Source organism: Argiope bruennichi, chromosome 2 (assembly GCF_947563725.1).
Source record: "Argiope bruennichi chromosome 2, qqArgBrue1.1, whole genome shotgun sequence".
Taxonomy (NCBI): domain Eukaryota; kingdom Metazoa; phylum Arthropoda; class Arachnida; order Araneae; family Araneidae; genus Argiope; species Argiope bruennichi.
In genome coordinates this window covers 115,513,622-115,532,455 of record NC_079152.1, presented here as the reverse complement: position 1 = coordinate 115,532,455, position 18,834 = coordinate 115,513,622, and the positions used below count along the sequence as shown (strand labels likewise).

Below are 18,834 nucleotides of genomic sequence, written 5' to 3'. Positions count from 1 at the left end.
ATCCTGTCGATACTGCTACGTTCAGTGGTGGCGGGGTGGTCGGCTGCAAGAAGCAAGAAGTTGGTTGATGACCGTCATTCAGAATACCATTTACTATCATAGCCATCAAAGTGTCCAGATCTTAATCCAATCAAGCATTTGTAACATCTCTCAAATATATAGCTTCTTCGATTTACGAATTCATTGATGCGTAATTTATGTGAAGTGATGGACAGCTGTTTAGAAATTTGATATACCTACTTACCTACAACGTATACTAGATTCGATGTCTATGTCCACACGTTTTGAGATTCTTTTGTGATTCTAAATGTTTCAGTATCACGTGATTTCAAATAAGGTAGGTGTTTATTTCTCTTTGCACAGACGCTAGTTTAAATGATGGTGAATTTATGACTATTGGTAGGGTAAGGAATTTTAAAATAATTTTCTGTTTGTGGTTTGGTGTTGTAACAGCTGAAAAATTGTCTAAATGCTTTTGCTTTCTATTGTATTTTCAAACAAGAAAGAAGGAAATCATTGTAGAAATTTTTTTATTGGGTTGGAATAGTGAATAAATAATAAAGCAGTGTCATGTAAAGAATAAGATTTTGATGATTGTTTTTTATTGTAGAAATGTTTAACTACTTTCATTTTTTTCATTTTAATGCATTAAACGAAATTATTAACACTTATCATTTTAATATGAGCCAAGAAAATGTTTTTCAATTAAAAATAAGGAATATCTTCCCAGAGAAAAAAAATTCCTGATTTTGTTATATTTAATTTTTAACAATAATTCAAATATAATTATATCTAAAACACTTCTACATAAAGTTCTTATCAATTTTACGTAATTTGATAATGGAATAGATGTAAAAAAAATTGTATCATATCTGACTTTATAAAATACGTTTCAGAACTACAAATTGTCCTACTACTGTCATGATCTAGAGTTGAATGAACTTAGTATGCAATTGTTTTAATTTATTAAGCAATATTTCTATTTGAAGGAAATACGCATTTTGTATATAAAATTCACGCGTAACATTTTTTTGTAATAAAAACGGAAAGTATTAAATTCACATTACATATCTACTTAAAGAAAGATTTAATTTAAAAGTACATGGATGAATATAAGAGTTCTTTTAAATGAAATTTTAAATATATTATATTTATATGTTTAATTCATTTATAATATAACTTTATTTTAGATATTAACTAAAAACTGGAAGTTTTGTTACATCATATAAAGAATAAATCGATTACATTTCCTTTAACTTAAATTAATAATCAATATTGTGATAAAAAAAAAGCTTTAAAATTTTTATTATGTTTTTAGAATGACAGTATTCACATATTGAATACTTAATATATATTTTATTCTCTACTTATAGCTTTTATTTCTTCATGAGTTTGTTACTCCTTTCATTTCGTTTTTTCCAGTTTTGTGCATTTTATCTTAAATAAAAAATACTCTTATTGATGCACGGCAAATAAAACGACATTCAAAAATCGAAGCAAATCGACTTTATAATATTAAAATTACTAACGTTATCTGAAACTTTCCTTTTGATATGTTTCTATCTCTACTAAAAATGTGTGTATTTGGTGCTCGACAAGACAGACCATTATACCCAGAGTTGGCACAGATATAGTTTGGAAGGTAGAAATGTGCATCTAGGAGCGATTTTTGGAAATTTTGATTAGAATTTTAATTCATGAAATTTTAAATGAAATGGTTTTCCGCAAAATCCTTGAAATCATGATAGCAAATAGACGATTTTTACGCCGTCTTAAGATTGAAAAATTCATCTTTTCAATGTATTAGATATCTCATTCTAAATCCCTTTCATTCTAAAATAGAATCTACCATTATGTAAGCTGTCAAAGCTGCGCATGATCCAGCTGCTGGACATTTACGTCACATGTATTCTATATGAATGAAGATCCTCCCAGTGTTTTCCTAATTTCCTTTCCTTTATGTTGAATATCATAAAGTTAATCATTTACTGTAATGTCTTCGTGTGTGTGTTGCTATATAAATAAATGCTTTTGATGTTTTGCAATATTTAATGTGTGAATTTCCAAGACAAGGATAGCAATTTAATAATCGTGCACACACCTTTCATGAATTTTTGAAATGCTTTAAAATATTTCTTTGTCTAATTTTGAACAGTAGATTGTCTTATTGCATTAAAGTTCAAATCAATTTCATTATTTCATCAAATATTTGACCTCAGTAGTCTCTACCGTTGCTGAAATTTAAATGAAAGGAATCAGTTTAAAATTTGTGTAATTTACAAGAAAAATGAAATTTTTGTACCACGAAAATTAGATGATAAATGAACCATATAATTATATTTTTAAGCGCCTTTACGTCATATGTACAATGAACAGAGCAGGTGTTAAATTGTTAAACAAACATGGCTTTAATTTTTGTCACAATTTGATGCTTAAATTTAATTTTCTTGGCCGAAACATAGATATGATTTATATATATATATATATATATAAGTTATTGAATTTAAAGTAAACAAAATACAAATTTTGGAGAACCAGCTGGTCTTCAAAGACAGTCAATATATTTAATAAAGCGTCATTGTCACTGTAGCATTACGGCATATTTTAATACTTCATACACTGAAAATTTCGAAGCAAAATAAACACACCCATGATGAAACTGTTCTGTTCTTACTTATTCTCGGAGTCAATTCATGCTATGTCATAGTCATATATATAATATAAATGTGTATATTATTCTCCGTGTAATTAAATTCTATACTGCAGGTGTGAGTGTACCTGTCATTTAATTCCTTCATTGTTTTGTTTCCTTATTATCTAAACTGTACCTTCCTTATTATCTAAATGCGATTTCTGTTTTGTAACTGTGTATTTTAACTGATTCAAATAATAATTCATAGAATATTTGAAATTCTTATATAATATATGTGATTTTTAATCAAATCATTGCGTTATTAAATTGTTTAATTTCAGTAAATAAATTTAAGTTAGAATAATTCAATGAGCGTATGATGTATTTAAACGACATTTAAGAAGTTATTATTTTAAACCGTCTTATATTTTGCGAGAACTTTTTGAATGGAAAAAATAAGTGGATTATTTTTTACTTTTGAATCTTTTTATTAAAAAGAAAAAGAAGATCGCTGCGAGAAAATATTTTTCAAGATTCCATTTAGCCATCTTGAGTTGTTAAAAGAGTGGTGGTGCCCTCCTGGGTGTTGGACGCGTGAGCGAAAAAGAGGCAAAACTTTCGTGTTATAAGAATCGACTTCATATTACCAGAACAATAATAGAATTCTTTATGACATTATAATATTGTTCTTCCCAGTAAAACAGATGAAAGAAATTGATAAATTCTGCAATATTCGTTGATATTTTAAGTATGCAAAGTGCTCTATCTAAACAAATATTTGTTTTGTTCACAATCTTTTAGTCTAAACCGACTCTTATATAGAAAAACAAACCAAACCAAGAGAGTAAGCTTTCTATATTCATATAGCTTCCTATTCAATCAAATTTGGAAATAGATGATATAAGATATTGACATCTTAGTGTTCTTTGCTTTTATACTCTGAGATTTTCGATAGGAAGCTTTCTTCAATTTTACTAAGCACTTGTCCAATATTTTCCCAAGAGAAAATATTAGAACTTGTTTTGAAGATAATTACTTAGCATGGATACTTAGTGCAATTGCACAAAATTAGCACTTAGATACTTAGCACAATTATTACAAAATTGTGTTGTAAATAATTAATTGGGCGATAAAATATTTCACAGATGTATTGGACTTCCTCTTGAATATATAACATTTAAGATTAAAAAAAAAGGTAAACAGTGCACGTTGTGATGGAAAAGTATTAGAAACAATCCAAAAATAAAAATAAATACTTTTAATTCATTTTAATACAAATTAATAAAGACTTTCATTTAATAAAATTAAATTTCTTCAGTGTGTTGTAAAAGGGATTGTTCGAAAACGATCTAATCATTATTTTTTCCAAAATACAAGCACATTTTTCTTAATGCTTTTTTTCAAAGGCGAATAATAATTTACTATTTTAGTCTTGCATTATAGCAATGTAGATCTATTTATTAATTAATTTTAATATTCATACCATAATATATTATTATGTTTGTAATTTTCCACACTAACAATATAATTTAAACAATTTTGAATTTTTAAATATTTTTAAAACATTAAATGGTAATTATTGTATTTTAATTTTGATAACTCTTCTTGCGTAACCATACATATATTTCTATAATGAATTTTTACAAACTATATAATGAAATGTAAATCTTTTATTTGATTCTGTGAGACATTTTGACTAAATTATCATCACAGAGAGAAATTAAAACGACTAACTTTTTGCAATAATGCATTTTTACTTTTCTTTCCATATTTATAAATTTTCAAATAAATAAATGTTTTTTAAAAAAAGATTTTTAAATTTGATTATTGCAGTATTTAATTTTGGATTCTAATTAGTCCATATTGAATTGTCGTCACATATTTAACAGATAATCTCTCTTATGGTTTATTATGACGCACTATCGAATATATACGACGTTATAAAGATTTTTTTCAGCATTCAACTGAATAAAAATGATTCAGGACGAAGGGGAAATTAAGTACTAATAAGAAGGACTTACTAATGGGTGACGTTCAGAGATGTTCCCTGTAGATGGAATATCATAAGTTTGGCGCAGTATGACCAAATAAGGCTCTAATGCCAATAAAAAACACAACCCAAATAATCCTGCAGTTGTAGATGTTTTCTTTTGCTTAGTTTACAAGCGAAAGAAAATAAATGTCAAAATGTTCCGAAATAGTTGTTAAATTTTTTTGGAAAAAGAAAGAGCTCATATTGATAGAAAATAAAATGTGAGATTATCTTGATGTCTTACCATTATTTAATCGTTGTGTTCCGACCTGTCACTGTGCTGCCCTCTTGCGGCAAAAGGGAAAACACTTCAGTGTATCGTGTAGCGTTAGCGAGTGTGTGTGCGGTAGCAAGGCTGCGCCTTCTACGCAATGATGACCAGAATAAAAGGAAAAAGAGTCCAAATTTATTCTTGTGTTGTGATTTTTTAATAATGCGAGAGCTATCGACGTAAATTTAGTGCTTGTGTAATCATATGGTCCGTCTCGGAGGAGTGGAAATAGCGATCAGCAATGGATTACGTTTTTTTTTTTGTGTGTGAAAATATGCGAAGTGGATTAGCGTAGGCTTAGGAAACGAAACTTGTGCTTGAGTGGTGTTTTTTGTTTCTGTTCTCTGTGTTTTCGCGTATTCTCTCGTCCCAATTCTCAAGGATAATTATTGTGGGTAAGTGTTCAATTACTTAAATTTTCATTATGTCTTTGTCTAGTTTGAAGAAAGACGAATTAAAGAGTTTGTGTACGGAATTAAATATTAAATTTGCATCTTCCGCTAAAGTTGTAGATTTGATAAGTATAATTGAGAATAGTGACATTTATAAGCAAAGAATTGAGGTTGTGAAAAATTTAATTAAAGAGATTTCAGACGAAAGAAGTAAAAATTCGGATCAAGCCGAAAACGAAAGGCGTTCATTAGAACAAAAATTGGAGATTGAAAGGCTTTCGCTTTTGCGTGTAGAGAAAGAAATAGAGCTTTTAAAGCTCAAATCCTCAACGTGTGAGCTTAGAGATAATGAACAGAGTTTTAGTTTAGAGAATTTAATTAAGAGTATCAAAGTTTTGACGATTCCTGTTCCCAAAAATGCTGAATGTTTTAATCTCTTTTTCAATTCGCTCGAAAAAGCTTTCAAAACAAAAGCAGTTAGTGATAAATTTAAAGCGGAAATTCTATTAAATCTTTTAGGGGATAGAATTGGCAATTTAATGGTTTATATCAAAGAAGAAGAGTTGAGTGACTATGAAAAAATTAAATCTATTGTCTTAAAACAATTTCAACCAACTTATCAAGAATGTCTAAAACAATTTAAAAGTGCAGTAAAATTGCCAACAGAAAACTATGTGCAATTTGCTTCAAGAGTTAGATCTGTTTTTGAGTATTACATTCAACTTCGTAATGTGAATGATTTTTCTAAATTGTGTGAGTTAATGGTTTCTGATCAGATTTTTAGCACTCTTCTTCAAGATTTAAAAAGTCATATCAGTATTAAACAAGGAGAATCTGTTTTTAATGTGCAGGAATTAAGTAGAGAATGTGATTTATTTGTGGCTTCTAAAACCGAAACCAAAACCAAAACTGAGTGCGTTTCGTTTTCCCGCGCATTCGTTACGAATAGAAATGAGCAAAGGAATTTCGGTAAAGGAAATTTTGAGAATCGTAATAGAAATGTTTCTAAAGTGTTCTTATCGAATACTAATTCTAAATGCGTTATGTGCCAGAACAACCACTCAATATTTAAATGTCAGGAATTTCAAAAACTTTCTGTTAGTGATAGAGTTGCATTTGTGAAATCCCAAAACTTATGTTTTAAATGCCTCTCACCAATATGCAATGTGAAAAAGTGTTCTGCAAGAAATTGTTTTTGTAATAAACCTCATAATAGGTTACTTCATTATCCCAGAGAGTTTGATCATTTCAGTGGGAGTGGTAAAAACGAAACTAGTACCATAGTTAATAAAGGGGAAAGTTCAACTTTAAACCCGGAAGTTAATTTCTTTTATCCAACTTCTTGCGCAACTAATGAAAATGTGCAATCGACATTTTCAGCTACGAGTACGGTTGAAAATAAACAAATGAGAACTGTATTGTTAAGCACGGCTAAATTTTATATTCGAGATAAATTTGGGAATCTGCAATGTGTTAGAGGGTTACTGGATGTAGGAAGTCAGTCCGATATTATGACTTCGGAGTGTGCAAACAGATTAGGGTTAAAACAAGAAAAAATAAATGTAACAATTTCATGTTTAAATAATTCCTCAATGACTGTTACCAAATTTATTAAAGCTGAAATTTCAAATGCTGATAAGAGCTTTAAGCAAAATTTTGAGTTTCTTGTTGTAGATAAAATCACTGAGTTAACCCCAATTAAATATTTAAGTGTTAAAGAACAAATTCCTTCTAATATTAATTTGGCTGATAATTTTATGGTTCCCCAAAAAGTTGATTGTCTCCTAGGTGCTAAATCATTCTATCATTTGTTGAGGCCAGAAAAGATCTACTCATCAAATGCAGAGTTGTTTTTTCAAAATAGTGTTTTTGGATTTTTGGCTTGCGGTAGTGTAATGGAATTTGATTCCCCAAAAATTCATTGTGGGTTAATTATTGATGAAGATTTAAACAATACCATGAAAAAATTCTGGGAACTAGAAACTGTTGAGTTAGAGACCCCTAAATCCCATGAGGCAAAAATCGATGAGGAACATTTTGTTAAAACTCATTATAGGGAGCCTAGTGGAAAATATGTAGTCACAATCCCCAAAGAGGAACCTAGTTGTTTAGGCGAGTCTAAAAGTATAGCATTAAAAAGATTAAATTCACTTTGGAGTAAACTATCTAGTGATAAAACTTATTTAAAATTGTATGAAGAATTTATTAATGAGTATGAAAAGTTGGGACATATGAGAGACGTGACGCATGAGACAGAACCAGAAACAGTGTATTACATGCCCCATCATGGAGTATACAGACCAGAGAAAATGACCACTAAGCTTCGTGTAGTATTTAATGCCTCTAGTGCAACCACGAATGGAACATCATTCAATAGCTTACAATTTAATGGGGGAATTGTGCAGGAGGACTTAATTTCAATTATGATGCGATTCCGCAAACATCCATATGCATTTATTGCGGACATTGAGAAAATGTATAGGATGATTTACATTCATCCCAGTCAGCGAAACCTACAAAGAATACTTTGGAAGGACAGTGAGTGTGGTTCAGTGAAAAAGTTTGAACTGTCGACAATTACTTACGGTACTACTAGTGCCCCATTTTTAGCTACTCGAACTCTAATTCAAATTGCAAGGGATGAGGGACACAATTTTCCCCTTGCAGCACCCGTTGTTGAGAAAGATTTTTATGTGGACGATGTGCTATCTGGTGCTAAGACCTTACCCGTATGCATAGAGATGCAACAGCAGCTCACTTCCATGTTAAAACGAGCTGGCATGAACTTGCATAAATGGCGAGGCAATCATCCTCAGTTGTCTACCACTTCTGGATGCAACTACGACTTTGCAGACTGTGATAACAAAACTTTAGGTGTCACGTGGGACCATACTAATGACTGTTTTCGTTTTAAGGTGTCCATAACTTCAACGGATGTTCATACTAAACGAACAGTTCTATCCACAATAGCCAAGTTGTTTGACCCTCTGGGCCTCCTTGGTCCTGTGATTTCACTAGCGAAAATCTTTCTACAAAAATTGTGGCTTCTGAATCTTCAATGGGATGATCAGCTTCCCCCTGAAAATCATAGTGAATGGGAGAAGTTTTCAACCGAGTTACAGTGCATTAACAACATCAAGGTGAGCAGATGTATTCTTCCATTTTCCGACGTCGAAGCTATAGAGCTTCATGGTTTCAGCGACGCTTCTGAAGCTGCCTTTGGAGCTGTTGTGTACTGCAAATCCCAAACACCTGCTGGTGAGGTTGTTGTCAAGATGGTGGCCAGTAAATCCAGAGTGGCTCCACTGAAGAAGCTCACAATCCCGAGATTGGAGCTCTGCGCTGCTGTGCTGCTGGTGAAATTGATGCAGCGTATCCAGTCGGCTCTTCGATTGAAAGTGTCCAATACCTATTACTGGAGCGATAGTATGATTGTGCTGTCATGGATTAAAAAAGAGACGTCCCAGTTAAAAACCTTCGTGGCAAACCGTGTAGCCACACTTCAAGACCTTTCGTGTCAGGATCAGTGGAGACATGTTTCGTCAGGTGATAATCCAGCTGATCTTATCAGTCGTGGTGTAAATCCGTCCAAAATGCTCGAGAGTCACTTGTGGTGGGAAGGCCCTGCCTTTCTAAAAAACAGTGAATATCCGTGCAGAGAAATCTCTGACTCTGTGATAAAGGACGATGTAGACTGTGAACTTAAAAAAATTGACTGTGAAAGTGTTTTAGTTACTACATTGAACAATTCATGTGTTACTGATATTCTTAATTGTAGTAATAGTTATACAAAAATATTGCATGTAATAAGTTATGTTTTCAGATTTCTCCACAACTTGAGGAGTCCAACTGAAAGGAGACTGGGTCCCTTGAAAACAGAGGAAATTAGGAAGGCTGAAACCTTCATAATAAAGGAAATCCAGAGTAGGGAATTTTCAGAAGAGTTAAGGTGTTTAAATAAAAATAAACCTGTTCTTGGCAAAAGTATGTCATCGGATGAAATATTTAATATTATTATGGATTGATGGAAATTGTACAACTTTCGATTCTGTTTCACCATTATGGTAATGTGATAGAACTGCTGTTTTATGGAAATTATTCTGTTACAGCAATTTTGTGAAATTTTTATATATTAACTGTTAAACTGCTTCATAGTATTGCATAAGAAATTGTGATTTAAATTAATGCAGCTATTTATATCAAACTCATGTGAAAATTGAATACGAGATTAATATCTGTTAGTAATATATAGAAAAAATATTTTGTTATGCATATTACTTACTTTATTAAATATTTTCTATTCTCTAGCTTTATCCAAGTGGAAGGTAGAAAAAGATAATGTAAAAATCAATGAGTTAGTGCTTCTTAAAGATGAAAACCTACCCCCTCAAAAATGGGCATTAGGTAGAATAATTGAGTGTTATCTGGGTGAAGATAAAAGGGTCAGAGTTGTAAAAGTTAAAACACAATCTGGAGTTTATAAAAGAGCCATTTCAAAAATTTTTATTTTACCTATTGATGTGTAATCTTATATTAGTGTTCTTTATTGTGTGATTAATGTTATTACCTTGTAATGTGTAGTGTTTAAAATCTGAATTTGTGTGTTTTTATTCAACATTGTGCATTGAATTGTGATATTTCATAGTTTTTCCTTGTGTGTGTGTGTGTTGACAACATTATGTCAAGGCGGGCGGTATGTTCCGACCTGTCACTGTGCTGCCCTCTTGCGGCAAAAGGGAAAACACTTCAGTGTATCGTGTAGCGTTAGCGAGTGTGTGTGCGGTAGCAAGGCTGCGCCTTCTACGCAATGATGACCAGAATAAAAGGAAAAAGAGTCCAAATTTATTCTTGTGTTGTGATTTTTTAATAATGCGAGAGCTATCGACGTAAATTTAGTGCTTGTGTAATCACGTTGCTTTTCAGATATCTTAGTGCAAAGAACTTAATAAGTAAGCCATATATAATTATATAATTTATTTTATTGGAATATAAAATATATTCAATGATTACAAATAGTTATTTTTTTCCCGTGATAGTTATTATTCAAACATTTCTTAATTCTGCATGTTATTGGAAGTCTCTTTGCCAGTTTAACTTTTGTTTTGTTCGTAACGCATAGTTCTAGTGCAGGTTTCAGAGCCATTCCTTTTCCTTGTACAGGCAGTTTTGTGGCCTTTTCTAGTTTCTTTTTCTCTTTTTCTTCTAGCATTCTGAATTATTATTGTTTTTTTTATATTATATGTTTTATTTATTTATCTGCATTGTGTCCCCTGCATTTGTAATTTGCTTTTCCTCTAAAATTTTTGAGCACTGTGGTTCTGTATCTTATGTGTTTGAATAAATTTTTATGATTATTGTCACTCTCTGTTGACACTGACAAAAAACACACCTCTATCACCATTTTTGTTGCTTTTCATCATTCATGCGGCACCATAGTTATTCATTGATAAATAAGTCTGAAAGTTTAATAGATATTTAGGATAAGCTTCTTTCTCTTCCATTTCATCTGTGTGTTTTTTTTTTGTCTTAGAGATGATATCAACAATTCAAATACAACAATTAGAGTTATTGACTAGAAGGTATGTTGGCATAATTTATTGAAATTGAAGATGTTTGATCTTTTGCCACTTCGGCTGTAGAGGCATGAGCATTAATTTGAAATCAAAGATTACAGTTATTCACAGGTAAGTAGCTCGACTTGAGTACTTGATAGTGATGAAAATTTAATTTTTTACCCATTTCAAATGCTCCTTGCTATTTAAACGTTGTTAGTAATTACATCCAAGAAATTACATCCATCCATGATTACATCCATCCATACAACTACAATAGTTCCTTCAAAGGTTTCGATTCACAATGAAAAGAATAAATGAACAATCAATGCTAATGATTCTTTTAAACTCTAATCAGTTTAGGTTTCATTGCTGTCTCTTTATATCAGAAATTCTGATTTGGATTCATGTTATTGGTTTGATTCAGTTAATATCATAGAATTTCCATGCATCCAAAATAAATTTTTTATACGCATTATTTCTTTTTTAGAGAACATAAATTTTGTTTTGCAATCTTAACACTTCATAACCGGATACATGGGATTAATTGAGACATGAGATTAATTGAACCTGGCACATGAGATTAATTAATTGACACGCGAGATTGCCAAAGTCAATTAAAGAATCAAATCATTATCCATTTCAACTTCTGGCGTTGCGATGAATTTTCAGGAAGAGCTGAAACCCACTTTCTCACACTTGTTAATACAATACAAAGTCCTACAATAACTGCACCAGTAATTGTGAAGTAATCAGGAATGTCATGAAAAAGAAATGTTTGCCATAAAAATGCTAAAATAATATAAACAGCTGACATTATGGTCGAAACAGGCCCTGCAAACTCACACTTCAGAGATAAAGTTAGAAATGTTTGAGCAGCGTAATTAATAATCCCAAGAACCAGAATGTAAAACCATTGTATACCACATTTGTGTATTTTAAAATCTGTCAGCACTGGCAACAAGATCAGACTTTCGACGAGAGATATCCAACTGTATTGAACATAATGACTGAATGATCAGCTTTTTTTGCTTTTCTTATTGAAAGCATCATACAAGTTCTGCAGAAAAGTGATCCAATGGCTGCAAGGATACCATAGATATTTTCAGTCGTATAGACAACGCCTGTTCCTATCAGACGACTTGGTACTTTGGTTGTGAAAATGATCCCTATGACAGTGAAAACTACAAGGAAAGATTGAAATACACCACATGGCTCTTTGAGAAATATGAAAGCTGCAAATGTCACGAAAATTGGTATGCTGGAAGTTATGATGAAGGATTCACCAAGTGGTAAAAAACGGTAAGATGTGTAAGCAAGGAAAATACTAATTCCTCCAAGGAATCCTCGGAGAAAAATGAAAAAGCGAACATCTTTTGGTCCAAGTAGATTCTCTCCACTTTTGACAACTTCAGGTATACACATACAGAATAGGGCGGTGAATCGGTAAAGTGCCAGTTGAATAGGATGCAAGTTCTTGATCGATTTGACAAAGACAGCATCAATAGAATAGAAAATAGCTGAAATCGTAGCCAGCAGGAGTCCCTTCCAGGAGAAATAAGTTTTAGTTCCGAATTTATCACTTCTACTTTGCTTTGGCATGGCTGATTGAAGATCATATGATCGTCCTTTGGAATGCTTGTTTATGCGCCCAAAACTGGTTAATCAGAACATAGCTAAAATGAAAGAATTTTCTTTTTAAATATTTATGTAGTGTTCCAAAACTCATGCAAGATTTGAATTTTCAGCCATTTTTGCTAGAAACTGTTGGCAACGAAAAAATAAAAAGACAGCGGGATGGTAAGGAGACAGTTCATAATTATTAAACAGGGATCGTAATGCAAAAGAACAACGCCTTTTCACTGTTGAGCAATATTTTAAAAGTAATGAAGGTTTGGCACCTATATTTTGCAATTTTCGATTCAAAAACGTTTTTTTTTCTTCAGGTTTTTGTTTGAAGGTTGTTTCAGTCAATAAGTCCACGATTCCTCCCCCCCCCCCCTTCATGCCTTGAATAGTGTTTCAGGCTGTATGGTATGAGGTAAAAGAACTGTAGTTGCTAAATTTTCTTTATTTTTAAAATATTGCTCAACAATGAAAAAGCGTTATCTTTTTCGTGAAGCGCTCCATTTTAATGATCCTGAACTGTAAGCTATCACATTGACAGATCATGTTTTTTTTTCCTCCTTTGACAATACTTTACTGAACAAATGGCTTAAAATTCAAAACATAAGCGAATTTTGGGACACTGGAAATTTATTATTCTAATTAGAAATAAATTCTACATTTTTGATATCATTTTTCAGGTAACTGCAACCAATCAGTCAAACAAAAATAGCAAAAAAAACAAAAAAAACATGGAACTTATTATAAACATATACAGGGAAATCGGAAGCACATAAAATGTAGGGAAATAAACAGTCTCTAAACGAAAAAGATATTATTTAATGCACATACTAAACTAAGAGTTCATTAAGACCGCCACAAGTGCAGGATGCAAAGCAAATCTGTTGTTAAAACGACAGTGACTGTTATTTTTATGGAAAGAAAATAAAAGCTATATAAATATGTTGACTCACCAGATAAAATACCTTGGCTGTGGCTGGATAGCAATAGTTTTGTTTTAAGCAGATCAGTTGAGGGATTGTGTCATGAAGTGAAGACGAGGCGGGGGGAAAAATAGGGTGGGGTGTCCTTTGCTAGGTGGCAGAACAAAATACTTTTATTTCGGAATGCGCACAAAATTGCCATTTAATGTTTTAACTCACTGCATTTGCTTTAAATATTTAAGATGCCACAAGTGGTTTGAGATTTTTAACTCCGTACGGTATCAAGATACGGAGGCAAATAACAATATACGGAATCAAAAATTAAAGGGCGAATCGAAATATATATAGTACATGTGCTCGCAGACTTTGTGTGGATTAATATGGTAGTTATTCTATTATACCAAGGATAATAATGCTTTATAATATGGCATGTGGTAGCAGCTATATTAGCCACAAAGTCTTAAACATTTTAACAGAATTGACGAATCTTTTGCACTGATCTTTTAAATAGGGATAATATAACATGGAGGAGACCAGGAGGAGATGACTAAAATATCCGTTCTGTGAAAATCAGAGAACACAAGAATACTTTAATTAAACCAAATAAAACGCATGCTACAATATTTTTGATAATTATTCAATAGTGATACTTGCAATAATTGTTCTTCATCGAAAAATTTGGGAAATAAAAGGAAAATATGTCGATTGAATTGATGTAAAGGAAACAGGTTTCATTAAATTAGATTTTTCAATTGAATATGCCGTAGATTTGGTCAAAACTTGTATGCTAGGACTCACTGCTGCATGTTGAACTCATAATAATGTTATAAATTCTCAGGAAGAAAATTAATCTTTAAACAGATAAAAATATCTCTGATTTTTTCAAATATTAAAATGAATAGATTTTTTATATTTAGTTTTATTAATGTGTAATATCCTCATTACGCCTTATTAATCCATAATATCCTTATTAATATAATCAAGGAAAGCCTTCTGTATATTAATTTAACCAAGCACCCATGTGACATATAATAATTTCATGAATTTCAGTTAATTTTGTTATAAAATTATAATCATTATGAAAAAGATTAATTTTAATTTAATATTTGGAAAATACCATTATTCGATTCATTAGTGAGACAGGGGCTTCATAGTTAAGGGATTAAAGTAAAACGAAACTATTCTTTTCAGACTTTAAGAAATTTAACTGATCTATAATTACTGTATATTTCTGATTGAGAATTGACCAGAACTCTAGGTTGAAGTTATTATAAGGAGTACTAGCAGGAGGATTTTAATCAATTTCACAATATATTTAAAAAATTGAATTTTTGTAGTTTGTTTTCATACATCACTGCTATGTAGCATTTAATAATTGGTTTCAAGTTTTTTATAGGTGGGTATTGGAATCAACATGAAAATTATTATTGAATGATTTTGAACACTTCTGTGGTATACATTTCATACGTATGTTTCAACTTCCATCATATTTAAATTCTATTTCAATTAAATTCTTATGTTTCTTAATTTTATAGCAGCTTTCAAGAATGTTTTGATTACTTCGTCGGTGTACATTTTGGGTTGCACTGACCCTCGCGAATTTCTTAGAAATGACTCCCTATTTGCACGATATATATGCTACCAATTATTATCATTCGTCAATGGGACCTAAAATTATTATTAGCAATAAAAATGTCTTGAACAGTTGCTTTTTTAATTCTCAAAAATGCTAGTTAATACGAGCACTAGATGTTTAATATGTCTTTTTCCTTTTTGTTTCATTTATTAAAAGTTCCCAAATTTCATGTATCACTGATTATTCATTCAGTGTTAAAATTTTCTAGCTGTTTAACCATCAACCACAACAAAAAAGGAGCAGTGAGTTACTGGGAGCGGATGACAATTTTTGAGCTGCAGAAATGAAATAAAATCCGAAAATAGTCTTTTACACTTTATCTTAGTGACTTTATGATTGGTGTGGAAAGGGTTTGGGAATTTTAATTTTTAAGCTATCAACTCCTAACTATACAAAAATACAAATATTTCGATTAAAACTTATTGTAAAATATTCAGTAACTAGCTACAATAAAAAAATGAGGTTAAACATTGGCGCTTACCAGAGCTATAAGACGAGATGTTTTATCCTGAATTTTTGAAGCATATGCTTCCTCTAACGTTGCTATACATTGAGAAAAGGAATCATGAGAGTTACGAACAAAACGAAAATCGCTAACCCGACGCCTATGGAAGAAAATACGAAAACAACAATCAAGAATTCAGTTAGAATATAACTATTGTGGAATTTTCGGACAGAAAGCCAGATAAAACCGGAAGAAGCAAGGCATGTAAAATCGGATGCTGAATAACAAATCATTCAAATGCAACAGTGCGATGATAGCGGAAATTGACGAGACAAAATGAAAAAGTGACTTTTGGCACTGTATCAAGATAGTGAGTTGATTCACTAAGAAATGTTTTCTGCCTTGATTTGTTTACAGAATTTATCCTATCGACGCCAGATGTAGCTGTAGACAAAACAGTAAAAACTGTCATCAAGGGAGAGTGACATACGATATTCATATCGCAAATCAAATGAACGGAATTACTCTTCAAAAAATGTTATATATCACTGATTTAAAATGTCTATTTCTAAGTTTTTTAAGATTTCAATTTCTAAGTTTTTTAAGATTTCAATTTCTAAGTTTTTTAAGATTTCAATTTCTAAGTTTTTTAAGATTTCAATTTCTAAGTTTACTGCCAATAAGTTTACTATAAATTTCAATGGAATTATGATAGAGTGATTAATTCTAAAAATAAAACCTTCTCATTGCTAAACGCGAAAACGGTTTGTCATCTGTGGCAGAAATCGAACAAAAATTAGATCTTTTTCATTTACTAACCTGAATGAAAAAGATCTGAAGAAATTGCAAGCGCACAATATGGTATATGGAATGAATTTTCAACTAAATGTTACATTGAGAACTGTAAAGATTATATGCAAGGTAAACAAATTGTCTCTCAATTTCCAAAACAATCGAAAATATAATCAAAGTTCATAATTTATAAAGTTATCACATTCTGACTTGTGTGGACCTATGTATGTTGATTCAATAGAAAAAAACATTTCACTTTGCAACATCCATTGATAGTTTCCCGATTTGTAGATTATTTCTTTAGATAAAAAACAATGTAATTTCTGCATTTCTTGAATTCAAAGTTTATATCGGAAACAAGATGAATTGCAAAATAAAGACTCTCCGAATCATAGAGCTGATATAAATGGAGGAAGCTAGTCGCTTGTTTCTAGTCTAAACAAGTGTGCGCAACATGAGCCAAGTCACGTGTGAAAAATTTGGCCTTTTTTGGAGCCATATCGCAAATCTTGGCATACTCAAAAACTGCCGAGCAACGTTTTGTTTCCCGGCATTTGATCCGGTCGGTTTTCATTTCCGGTTAACATTTCCTAAATAATTTTTCTTTTTTACTTCAGTAGCCAAATTTATTGATTTAAATTATGTTTACTTTTTTACTTTGTTTTCGTGCATTAATTAAAAGGGAGTATTTTTCTTCTTTAAGTAAACATTTTATTTCTTTTCTTTACCCCAAAACATTTTTTAATTTTACATTACATGTTCAAATACTTTTTTCATTATCTCATGCAGATAAAAAAAAAAAAAAAAACTTTTTATAATAAAAGCAGATTATAAAAGTGACCCAGGTCTTTTTTTTCCTTGAATATTCTGAATAATATTTATTTTTGCATAAAAAATGAAAAAAATATTAATTAAAACTGTTAAATTATTTTGAAATAATTTAGAAAAAAAAAAAAAAAACGCTAGCTCAGAATTGAACCCAGGTTTCCTGAATCCTGTGCCAGCGCCCTTACCACTACACTACTCGAGCGCTCGTTCGGGGAACCCATTATTAGTATATAAGCTAATTTGAAAGTTTTAAGGTTGACTTTTGAGTCTTAATATTTTCATTAATAAACATTCTAAATGTATACTATCATTATACAAAATATCATTCCGAACTCAATTTTAAACCTCGTGCCTTCGCCTTGTTAATATCAGTTTTAAATATTTCGCTTCTGGTTTATAGTGTTGACGGTAACTTTGCTTCTAACTACCGCAGAAACAAAATTAAATCATTTTCGAAATCTTAAATGTGTTGATTTAATTCAAAATAATAAGGAAATTCGAAAGTTTTACGAAAACCGTGATTTTAGGGTATGTGCATATCGCAAGTTATTGATAAAGCTAACATTCAGACAAAATTTTTATCTGTAAAGATAGCATTTCTTTCTTTAATAGTTTATCTTTAGAATATCCACTAGTTTCTTATTAGATCTTAATTAAAATGTATAAAAACATGCAATTACTGTTAGCACATTTTTGAAATTCTACTATATAACATTTTCAATAAAACGTTTTAGTTTCACGATTTCATTCACAATGATGATTTAATATCTTTTACGGTATAATACGATTCGAATATTTATGGTAAAAAAAAACATATTGGAAATAATAAGGAACTTTATTTGGACTAAAATAAATACACAATTATTAATCTGTCAATAGTGTTTTTTACCATTACCGATACCAATTACCAATAGTGTTTTTATGTAAACACTTGTACTGGCGAGAAAAAATCACGCCAAGCTTGCAGCCAAGCACTTGCAACACATTCGAGATTAAAATAAAGCAAGTAACAAAATATAATGCAGTTACATCAGTTTAAATGAAGCTTAATAACAAATTAAATAAATTTAATACAATAACTAAACCAAACTATGAAATGTTATTCAGTTTTAACACCAAAATCACTGAGTGATGGAGGTTACGAAATTTTAAATTGACTTAAAATGGATATAAACAGAATATGTTTATTGTACATACCTGTGAAATGATACAGAACTATGCTTAGAAGTTTTTCTTTGCATCCGATTGCACAGAAATAGTTAACCATGGCTTAAATAAGTTTTAAAATCCAACAGTTAAAAGCGAGAAAAAATCTGCCATTGGAATATAATAGAGAACGGAGAATGCGGTTTCAGTGAACACAAATTCTGTCCCAAAGTCATGTGATTTTATCTTGTCCTACACCAAAGTAGGGTTGCCCTCCCTCTATTAGTATCTCAGCTCTATGCTCCGAATCGATTAAGGGCTTGAGTATATTGGACTAGATTTCGTCCCTTTTTTAGTTCAAAATAAAATTAAAAGAGAAAGTACGTGTGTTTACCTCCACTGGTGAACGGCCTGATTTTGGTCAGTATGGCAAAATGCCTGCTGACCGGACAGAGGCAAAAAAATTGTTTTGTGGATACAAGAAAAATGATTCCTACTGATGGATTACAAAATAAAAACAGAAACTGTCCCTAAAATTTATTTGGCAAAAAACCAACAA

General features: G+C 31.2%; 1 protein-coding gene across 2 annotated transcripts in view; it reads right to left on the bottom strand.

The window, feature by feature from the left end:
* LOC129958856 (uncharacterized) overlaps positions 1–18,834 on the bottom strand; it is a 51,172-nt gene that overhangs the window by 14,780 nt on the left and 17,558 nt on the right. Inside the window, exon 4 of one of the 2 annotated variants that reach the window (XR_008783336.1) lies at positions 12,500–12,555. The exons of the other annotated variant lie outside the window; for it this stretch is intronic. The gene's annotated coding sequence lies outside the window, so the exon portion shown is untranslated. Of the gene's footprint in view, positions 1–12,499; positions 12,556–18,834 lie in introns of those variants that run through there. 2 annotated transcript variants of the gene reach the window in all.